The sequence below is a fragment of the Cydia fagiglandana genome, chromosome 12, assembly GCF_963556715.1.
Source record: "Cydia fagiglandana chromosome 12, ilCydFagi1.1, whole genome shotgun sequence".
Classification (NCBI taxonomy): Eukaryota; Metazoa; Arthropoda; class Insecta; order Lepidoptera; family Tortricidae; genus Cydia; species Cydia fagiglandana.
In genome coordinates, this window is record NC_085943.1 from 12,295,931 (window position 1) to 12,306,974 (window position 11,044).

The 11,044-nt window shown below is 38.2% G+C and overlaps 1 non-coding gene across 1 annotated transcript; it reads right to left on the reverse strand.

Moving 5' to 3' along the window:
- Positions 1-8,749: 8,749 nt before the first annotated feature.
- Positions 8,750-8,821, reverse strand: Trnac-gca (transfer RNA cysteine (anticodon GCA)). Its single transcript has one exon. It is a non-coding gene; the product is annotated as a tRNA-Cys (tRNA).
- Between the last annotated feature and the right edge of the window lie 2,223 nt (positions 8,822-11,044).

An 11,044-nucleotide genomic window follows, 5' to 3' on the forward strand; every position in this document is an offset into this window, starting at 1 on the left:
AATGTATCGAAATTATTTTGGATTAAACGCACGAATTTGTGGCGGAAATACGTGAGTGACGGAATTCTTGAAATTAATAGTATACATTATACGGTCAGGTCGAGGCCCGACCCGAACCGCTGCTCGTATTCGATATTTACCTTGCTCCTCAGCGTAGGAAAACATAGTGAGGAAACCTGCATAAATCTGCAAAAACCACATGTGTACAGAGCTAGGGAGTCCTTCGCTCAGGGGCTTGAATTGGAACTATAGTCCTAGCCTACTTGTAAAAGGCACTTCCCATGTCTTGGCCTGTGGCCAAATATGTAGGCCTATAATAATAGAAAAAAAAAGAATATTTATCCTATGCCACTATATTTACCCATGCCGCGCAATATTTAGTGTCACTACCTTAAACTGCTTGTAGGTATAACAACTCGCCAAAAGCATAAAATGTGCTTAGTAGGTTGATACGTCTATTCAGATACTACCTATTATGCCACACAGTAAAAAGGCACACGTCCATACGATTTAGCGTTTTATGTAATTCTTCTATACCTACGTTAGCTAACCTTCACTTGTTGGAAAACTAAAATGAAGAGAGAGAGAGGTTAGTTATAACAGTATGTTATCTGTGTCAGGTGGGATCGTCAGCACTCCACGCCGCATGTGCGGCCGACGCCACCGACATCGTTGAGCTCCTGTTGGCTCACGGCGCTGATCCGGCCCTCACTGACCAGGTAGGTATGACAGACTCTATTGGTATCGACTTCGAGGTAATTCCATACCGAGCCCGGTCCGTCTCCGGACCGCGTATTTATTTAAACTTTATTGCACAATATGTATAAACAATACCCAAGCAAGAGGTACACCTAACTTCGAGGTTAGATTAAGTTAAATGGGGCATTTATGCCGAAATTTGCAAGATTAAAAACTCTGTCAAGTTGACAAAAAGTCAAAACTCGATTGAGGCCCATGTATGTACGAGTACTAGGTGTAGGTCGCCAGGAGATTAATGCCTAGAGGCATTCTCTGCTCGTAAACCATCGGGCCAAACAGAAACACTAGTTGCAGTTAAGTATTAAACAATAAAACAGAATAGGTAACTATAACAAACAATAATGCCTAGTAGCGGATAAAACCATGCGCCGAAAGTAATTGCCACCCTGGCATTCCAAATACGTCTTTATGTAGAGATATCTCTACAGTTCGCGTTCAAAAGTATCTTCCAGTCTGATTGTTTTACACGCAGAGGTATACATATCTTTTCTTGTTAAGTTATTAGGGAATTGTAGATACCTTTGACGCGTAGTCTGATATTACATTTTACATTACTGAGAGGTTCTCGTATCAGTTGCAAAGTCTCGCCGCTTTTATGTATCACTTCCTGAGAGAAACTTTCATGATAAAATGTTGCGTCTCAACGGGGATTTGAAACTTGCTCGCTTCTCGAGCTCGAGTGGCGACACACTTCAAGCGAACAAATAATCCAGTGAAATTGTAGAATTTTGTAATGTGCCCCTTCTGCGTCAAATCGGGTAGTTCTGATTTATGATGTTGGTCCAATTAATAATCCAAGTTTGTGCACCGAACGCAACTTTGTTAAAAATCGAAAAACCTGCGAAAATTTCGGTTTTTGTTTAGTTTTGGGCGATTCTAACCCTAAAGGACTAGTATTTGATAGTACATTCCTCAGACGTTTTTAAAGAAGGCTAAATTTTCTACAATACGAGATCAGAACTGTCTATGTAGATTGAATAGTTTCCAAGATAAATGCTTTCAAAATTTAGATTTTTTTGAAATTGAGCTCGTAAGCTAAGTGAGTGCAGTGAGTATGCACTTTTGACTGAGGCGATGCCGCTTGGCACGATTGTTCCTAAGGTCAAACAAAGCTGATTTGGCCCAGTAGCTACGAGATCGTACCGTGCCCACCCCCCAAACAGGGAGGGGAAAAGTCGGATCTCCAGGTCCAATCTTTGCTATATTTCTTCCTACTCTTAGGAGCCAGGGCACGTTATATATCATTTTCATATTCAAATACATTACATTTGCGTCACGCATTACTATTAAGTAGGTATTATTATATTACATAGCCGAGGATGAACGTAATAATTTTGACATAGCTATTGAATATGAGGTACTTATAACATTTTGGGCCCTCGGAAGTTCCCATGTTCCTTACGTCGTGCATTGTGTTTGTTGTTAGTTCCACCAAATTACACTTGTTATTCAGCCAATAGCAAACATTTTGAAACCGATGTGACAAGTTATCAACAGGCCACGTGTTAACTACGTCCCTGAGAGCCGTCACCGATCCATCTCCCGTCGCCTGTCACTACTCGCTGTGATCTATGACACTGGATACACTATCCCGACGTCAGATGAGGTTGGTTATGCGTGAAATCAAGGGATAACATGACATAAATGTCTATTTATCATGAAGCGTCGACATGTGGCTTCCACGCCTATAGTCGTGAGTTCGTACCGAACGTATTAATGAGTTTCTGATATTTTATCACTTGATGCTTGCTTTCTATATGATAATTTGGGTCACCGAAAGTCACATATGTAACATGTAGATTTTGCTTTGTGTTTCCCCATTAGGTACCCACTTTACAAATATTTAGCCAATTAAAACTTAAACTGTTAACATAATCTCTCTAAAGCATAGTTTCTTCATAGCTAATTAGTTTGATAATGATAGGTAATTGTCTCTGCTCTTTGCCCTGTCCTGCCCTGTTGTCTTTGTATCAGCTCTCAAAGATAAGGACGTGTCTACTAATCCGATAATGGAAATTCTTGGCCGCATTCCCTATGTTACGCGAGTGTACGCGAAGCGAGTTTTGTTAACCTCGGTACAGTAAGAGTTAACAAACGGTTATAAATTTAAAAAAATATCAAATTCTACGGCTTCAAAAGGGCTATTTCTCAGTTATGATAAATACTTTTAGGATACATACTGACGCTTCTTATGTGAAGCAATATCATATCGGAAAATGGGTGATGTCACTTTCAATCCATGATAAAATGAGTGATTTCCAGAACGCTAGTTCTGGTAACGACAACAATGCGGTAACGACTGCAACGCAATTTTTAAAGGAAATTGACTGTAATCCCTGCAATGCTTCACCAGTATAAATAACGCTACAACGGCCACATTGTTGCAGTCGCCATTCGAGTGTAACCTTAAGCCTGATGTAACGATTTACACGGTCCTATTTTGCTGATAAAATTGTTTGATAGGAATGATGATTTTGTTTAGCGATATTTAAGATCTTGAGGAAAGTTTGACGGTGTGACACTGGCACTCGGTAAGTGATCTGAACCGCATTTGTTCCGGATCAACGGATATTCCAGTGGCAATCGCGGCTTTGTTCCACTCCAACAATGCTCCGGATCCGATACAATCTGGTTAACTCCGCCTATTAGCGGGCCATTACTTAATCTGTCTCCTAGCTACGGATACGGTACGCAGGTAAGTAAGCGATTGACCATACTATACTGACGTTTAATAACCGGTTTTACTCGCTGTTAGTCATGCAAAATTGTTAATGTGCTCACATTATTCCAATCGAATCAAGTATGCAAAGCTTCTCGCCAAAACGACACTGTAATTCTGGAATCGCCGCGTATGTAAATAGGTAAAAACTTTTTTTTTTTATAAGTTCTTTATTTAACATAATGTATTACAAGGTAATTACTAAATCTAGTGTACATTTGCATCCTAGACAGTAATATCAATAAATTAATATAGTTTAGTGAGCTATAGGCGCTCATTATAAAACTTTAATTAGATTGTAGATACCAAGGTGTTTTGTAGGTTCAAGTTTATTAATTAATTATCCTTGTAATAAATACATACTTGCTTAGGAAGAAAGAGGAAAAATGGGGGCAACGTTTGTATGGAAAAGCGTTAGCGGTCGTGCACTAGCGGGAAAGAACGATACTCTAAGGACTATGCTGACTGAGTCGCGGGCAGAGTACTTACACTCATAAGTACAATTTTAGGATAAAAGGCCACTTACTGCCAGCAGCATCCCTCGGGATACCGGTCCTTGTTCAATATTTACATTGCACGAAGTGCTTTCAAACTCGCTTAAGCCACGTGTAAGACATCCTTTACTTACGTCTCTTTTAAGGCCAGGTGCTAATTTTTTTGTAATTTATTCTATATCGAGAGAAATTAGTGTAACTGTAAATTGGCCAGTCGTAGTAAACTTGCCAAGACAAATGCAAGTAAGATTAAAATTCTACAAAATAAAGATTCAAAATAGAATAAAATGGGAAGCCTTTTAATAAGTCTCTGGGCAGCTAGAGGCAACAAAATCATTACTTCATCCCATCCATTAATATTAGCTTCGAGAAATAATTCCAACGTTGGCGCAATGCGGATTGGGAACGACAGTAAGAAGTTTTAAAAACCTCCATCAGAATTACAGTTATAACCAAAAATAATTCCAGGATAAAGCTCCTTTCCCTTGGGAGTTCTTTGTACAACATTAACACTGCGCTTAGCTAAGCTCTCAACGTCGCCTTACTTACTTCCCGAGTGAGTAAATACTTTCCTAACGGTTCCTTTTCAAAAAATCACTAAGCATAGAACAGACTGTATATTCTCTTTCGCCACACCATCCTAGAAAGGCTATTTATTCTTGAAAAACTATGCATTGTACCCACAGTGCAAATTGTGTGTGTGGGGTAATGCAAAAGTTGAGTTGTTTCCTCGTGTCGTCATGCAAAGCCTATGAAAAACGGTAATGGAATGGAAATTAAATACAAATCTTGGGACATTTTTTCCCATAATAAGATCGAAAGCAATCGTGATTCTGAATAGAATTAAAATAGAGTTCCAAATCTGAAAAAAAAGAGTACCTAGTGCACTATCTATCTATCTATCTATCTATCTATCTATCTATCTATCTATACATATAATAAAGCTGAAGACGGTCGAAAGTCTGTACATGGAAGATATTTGAAAAAAAGTTGTCTGGGGATACTTAGAATCGATAACAGAACACGTTTCCAAAGTTTTTAGAATTTTTGTCTGTTTATCTGTTTGTCTGTTTGTCTGTTTATTTGAACGCGCATCACGTGAAAACGGCTGAACGGATTTTGATGAAAACTTTACTAATCTGTCGAGAAAATCCCCGGCCAGGTTTTAGGCTATAAAAATTCAACCCCTAAAAGGGGGGGTAGCCACAACACTCGATTTACTTAAGTTTGCCCCTGAATCTTATGGCGCTACTTAGGAAGGAGGGGCAAACTTTTTTCAAATATGTGCTACCACTATAGAGTACCCTGGTAAACTAACAGATGGCGCTGAATTTAATACGTGTTGACATGAATAAGCCACCGAGGAAGGATTTTGCCAAATTAACTCTAAGTTTAGAAGAGAGGGTACGGATATCAACAAATTTTATTGAATAATTATGTTGATTTAAAAACACAACAAAATTAAACGACGGTAAATTAATTGCCCCTCATTCCACAGTGCCATCTTTTGGGCAACTGAGTAAACATTAAGTAATCAAGAAAATTAAAAATGAGTTTACATAGTTACGTAGTGGCAAGTAGTGGTAAAATAAACACACATATCAACACGCGTATAATATACCTAATCGTAATTATATCGCATCCATATCAAATCCATATTCATATATATACCTACAGCACTTAATAATGGCCACGAAGGTGGGTACTTTGAAAAAAAAAAACATTGACCTCTGTCATTTGCAGTGCCAATTTTCGTGATAAAATGATGTAACTGATTTCCATACTAAAAGTAAAAATCTACAACTGTCTATCAAATTGCGTTTTTTTATCGAAAAATTTTTCACTTTCTAAAATATGATAAAGGTGACATTCAGGTGGCGACTGCAGCAGCATTATTCTGTTGCAACGTTACTGCTGCACCACTGTCAATTTTCGTGATAGAATGATGTGTTTGATTTCCATACTAAAAGTAATAATGTAAAACTGTCTATCAAATTGCGTTTTTTATATCGATAAATTTTCGCGCTCGCTTCGCTCCTCGGAGTAATTAACAATGGAGCCGCCATTAACAGGCATTCCCCTCTGTCGAAAATAGGCGGCCAATGGTCAACCATATGTATGGACTGACGTTTATCTGACATGACGTACCTATACATTTGATGTGCCCCTCCCCCGCAAAAAACGGCAGACTATTTTGTACCGAAAATTTTAGACATGGCGTCTCCGTTGTTAATTACTCCGAGCTTCGCTCGCGTTTTCAATTACTTCCTGAGATATGACAAAGGTGACATTCGGGTGGCGACTGCAGCAGCATTACTCTGTTGCTACGTTACTGCTGCAGCACTGTCAATTTTAGTGATAAAATTATGTGACTGATTTCCATACTAAAAGTAAAAATGTACAACTGTCTATCAAATTGCGTTTTGATATCGAAAAATGTTCGCGCTCGCTTCGCTCGCGTTTTCAATTACATTCTAAGATATGGCGACTGCAGCAGCATTAGGTACTCTGTTGCAACGTTACTGCTGCGGCACTGTCAATTTTCGTGATAAAATGATGTGACTAATTTCCATTCTCAGCTGTAATGCGGCAATGAACGTCACTCAATTTACCAAAAAAATTCAATGTAATCTTGGTGACCCTAGGGAGAGGGGGCACCATGGTCTAGAAATGCTTAGGGCATCAAAATATCTTAATCCGGTACTACTCATTTGCGGAGTCAAACGATTTGGGACTCGCATTTTATACGCATTTCCGTGCCTTCCCGAAAAAGACCACGGTGAGTGGCGCTCTAGCCAGGCAGGCCGCTACGCTTTCGCTCGCGCGTGTACCTATACCTTACTCTATCGTCCGATATACACTCTGTCGTTAAAATTACGTGTAAAATTTTAATAAGGGCGAAAATAACTATTGATTTTGGAGTGTAGTTTTATTTAGTGGTACCTAACTGTAAAATATTTTATCTGGACTACAGTCCTCTAGCATATCCATCTGTCAACTTTACTTCAAGTTCCGCCTCCAGGGGAGAGGGAGAGAAATTAGGATTAGAAATTAGCCGCTTACTGACACAGACCGAATTCCACGCGGGCGGAGCCGCGGGCACAGCTAGTTTTAAATAAAAGGCCCATGTAATAGATAAGTAAGTAATGGAGACACGTAACCCAAGTCCATAAAACAACAATTTGCCGTCCGCTCTGCAGCAAAACCTACTTTGTAGCGACGAGTAAGTGTAGACTTACAACACCACGGGCTGTAATAAAGATAACCTCAGGGAAATCGTTTATTTTCAAACCGCGCGACTAAAAGCCCTCTCAGCCCGCTTCACCAGACTGACCTGTGTGTATCATTTACTGACTGCACGTTTGACAGTTTAGTAATTTAATAGGTAATCTTAAAGATTTAGGTACCTTTAAAATTACATAAGGTATCCTTTTCAGTGGGTTGCGCGCAGCGACCGGGAGCCCGATTCAGTTTTAACAACTTGTTACAGTTTTGATATAATTTTGATACGACCTTGAAATAAGCTCACGCTGATTGTTGCATGCGACATGAAGTTAGACTTGAGAGTCGTGCGTGACCCTCCGGTCGACTTTGGCCATGATGCACGCCAATCACATAGACATATACTTCGTTTTTTTAGCATTAGAAATTAGGTAAATAATCTTGATGTGTCTTTTAATTAAAAAACACGTTTTCAAAATAAGTTACGGCAAATATGTAACAATTATGAATCTAATACGATCATTTATATTCTTCTGCTTTCATCAGTAATAGTTATTGATTTTTAAAAAGCGTTTTTCAATTAAAAGACCTGCCAAGATCGCTTACCTTCTTTCAAGTTCTTTCTAATGATAAAAAAACGAACTATAGACAATCGTAAAAAACAAAATTATAATAACATGCTTAAATAACCTATACCTAATCAGCTTTATTACCTATTTACCTATCTAAGCGCCACTTGCACTATCCCACCAACCCGGGGTTAACCGGTTAAACTGTTAAATTGTACTGGTAACCAGGTAACTCTAGGTTTAACCGGTTAACCCCAGGTTTAGTGAATGGTGCAAACTGCTCTAAGTACCAGGTTAAAAATATCCAGCAGCATTTGAAAATTCCCTTCATCCTACTCGTTCGCTCGAACTAAAGTCCTCTCTATTTGTTATTATCGTTGGACGCGGTTTGTTTGCCTGCCTCCGGGCGCCGGCGCCGCGCCATGTTTACCCCGAAATGTTATTCTCTCATTACTGTAGTAAAATAGTAACGCGAATTCTTTGTTCTTCGTACAGGCTCTGGGTCTGCCTTCGGGCAGTACCTGCCCGAACAATTATATTGTAATACATAAATATTTTAATTCCAGCAAAGGGCTCAGGCAACGAGCCTCGGATTACAATACAGTATTAATTAAAGCTATGATTAATTTGTTTAAGTTAGAAAGGAAAGGATATATAAAGTTATAATAGATTTGCATGGTTAGGTATCCAACGACATTATAAACAAATCACTTCTAATTTGCCTTAAAACTTTTAAACAAATGTTTGAAGATATATTGCTACTAGAAAAGTCACAAGAGTTATAAGTAGCTCATGTATATAGGACGTAAGTGACATCAATGTATTTAAGTAAATACAAATTTTAGGTAAATACGAAAACAATATCTCCAGATATAAAAAACAAATAAGTATTGTAAAAAGCTTAAACTTTGAAACTACTTCATGTTCTTTATTCGTCCTGGAAAAATGGATGTTTGTTTCTGATATAAGTCACATGCCTAGTCGTCAGGGGACACCCGGGTTTGAACCGGGGACCATTCGATCTGCAGTCGAATGCTCTACCACTGAGCTATATCCCCTCCGCTGTTGCGAGCGAAATTGCAAGTCGTGTCACAAATCCAGTCAGACGACTGCGTGACGTCATCATGATGCACCCACGCACACACCCAAACATAGCCTTATTTTGACGGTTCAGGAAACTAAGTACCTACCTACATTGAATTCAGTCGATCGACCAAATTCTTGAACCATCTAAATGGATTCTTGTATAATTCGAATAAACCTTTCGTTATATTCTTTAATTTTCAAAAGCCACTATAGGCAGGGCACCATCTTAATAACTTAAAAGACTCTCGATATCTGGGGGCACGGCAGTGCCCCCGCCAAGTCGAGCATAACTTTGTCCCGAAAACATTACCAATGGTCATGATCACGATCACTAACTCAAATAAATTGATTGTTTCTGCTTCTTGTAATACCAGAACATTATACACATTAGCATATCGCTCTTTTACGAAGGTTTAGGGATGAATCAATTTTACGATGCCATGTTTACGGTCTCCTGGGTCACTCTTAAACCCTTGGTTTCTGGTAGTTATTTGAAATAAGAAAATAACTAAAAATATTTTTATAGCCGTGGCGCCATCTTAGCAAAATGTAGTGTAAAATCTAACAAACTATGCTACTATTTAATTTGTTGCCCGAGTGATTAAACAAAATAACAATAATAAAAGTTGATCCACTCTTATGCAGTCTTAATACAAACGATTCATAAAAATTCGGGTCATAAATACCTAATATACTCCGTATACTCGCACATATTCATCATTATCTCCATAAGAAAAATAACAAATAATGATCAAAGATTCAGTTGGCAATAAATTATTATACGCGCCATAAATATCTCGAGTGAAATATTCGAAATTAAATCATCCTACACGTGTCCTCCGTCCCATTTATTTGGCCAACAGACATTAATGTTACACGGGTTTCAATGATATCGATATTTTATTCTCGTTATTGTTAAACCAAAACAAATTTGTCTGTTTATATTTGTGACCGTGTACCTACGGGTCAGTGGCGTTTCGATCGAATAACATTATAACAAACAACACACACACACACATATACCGGGTGTGGCCTGTAATAAGTATGAGCAAAAAATTAAACTGTAGGCTGTACTCCTCATACCGACCAACTTTTGTTCAGCCACTTTTCAAAATATTCTTGTGGTTTGATTTATTCTAAGACGCAATGTATTGCGAATTTTGTTATGTTTAAAGGCGTGACAAGCAACATCAATCACAATGATATGGCGTGACGATGGCGTCCATTGAAGATAATATTTATTTTGTATGAAAAATAGGGAGTCTAAATACTTCATAACTTTTAAAAGTTGTTGAACAAAAGTGTCACCGTTTGAGGAGTACAATCTGTTTTAATTATTTGCTCGTGTTACAGGCCACACCCGGTATGTATAACAATAAATTATTATGAGACTTAAATAAGAATGAAAAACTTGATATAAATGTACCAGGGAGATTAACTATCATTCTATTGTCCACTGAAGGTAAATGTTTATGTTTTGAGGTGTGTACCTGTGTCTGGAATGTGTTTGTCACAAATATCCAAAATTAAAAACTGCATCTACGTGTTGGCTTCGGCTCCGCGCATGCCTCCCATTGTTCCGTGATGGGAAAAACGTTTATTTATTTAGAAATCGAGACCCACAGTTAGTATTATTAAATCTAGAAACTATGTCAATATTCGTAACTCACTAAAGACGTATTTTTAATTAAGTGTAAGGTGTTATTGAAATGAGCTACAGAAATGTAAAGTCGAGTTTACACGCCAACGTCGTTTCGCTTGTAAAAAATATGTACGTTGGATCGTAAAAATGTTTGAGAACTCGACTGTATTCCATGTTTACTAGTTCGGAAAGAAACTTTTAGTCCCTGGTGTTCACTTAATTATACGGCAAATGATGATGATGGAATTTCCTTAAAAAGTTCTAAGGGTTCTAAGGACTCACTATGCTAAAGGGTATCTCATCATAATCAAATGCCGTAATTCTCATAGCTGTAGCGAAAATATTTCGATATAAAAAACGCAATTTTACTTTTAGTCCCAACCAGGCGCGAATCCAGGATTTCATACAGAGAAGGGATGGGACAGTTTTCTATATCAGCCAAGCTTCGCATAGGGCTCGATATTTAAGGGTCTCAACGAGGTTGTTTTCATGCAGAAAAGATGCAAGAAAGCAGAGCTTGGAATTGACTAAGTGAATTGAATTGGCGAAGTGT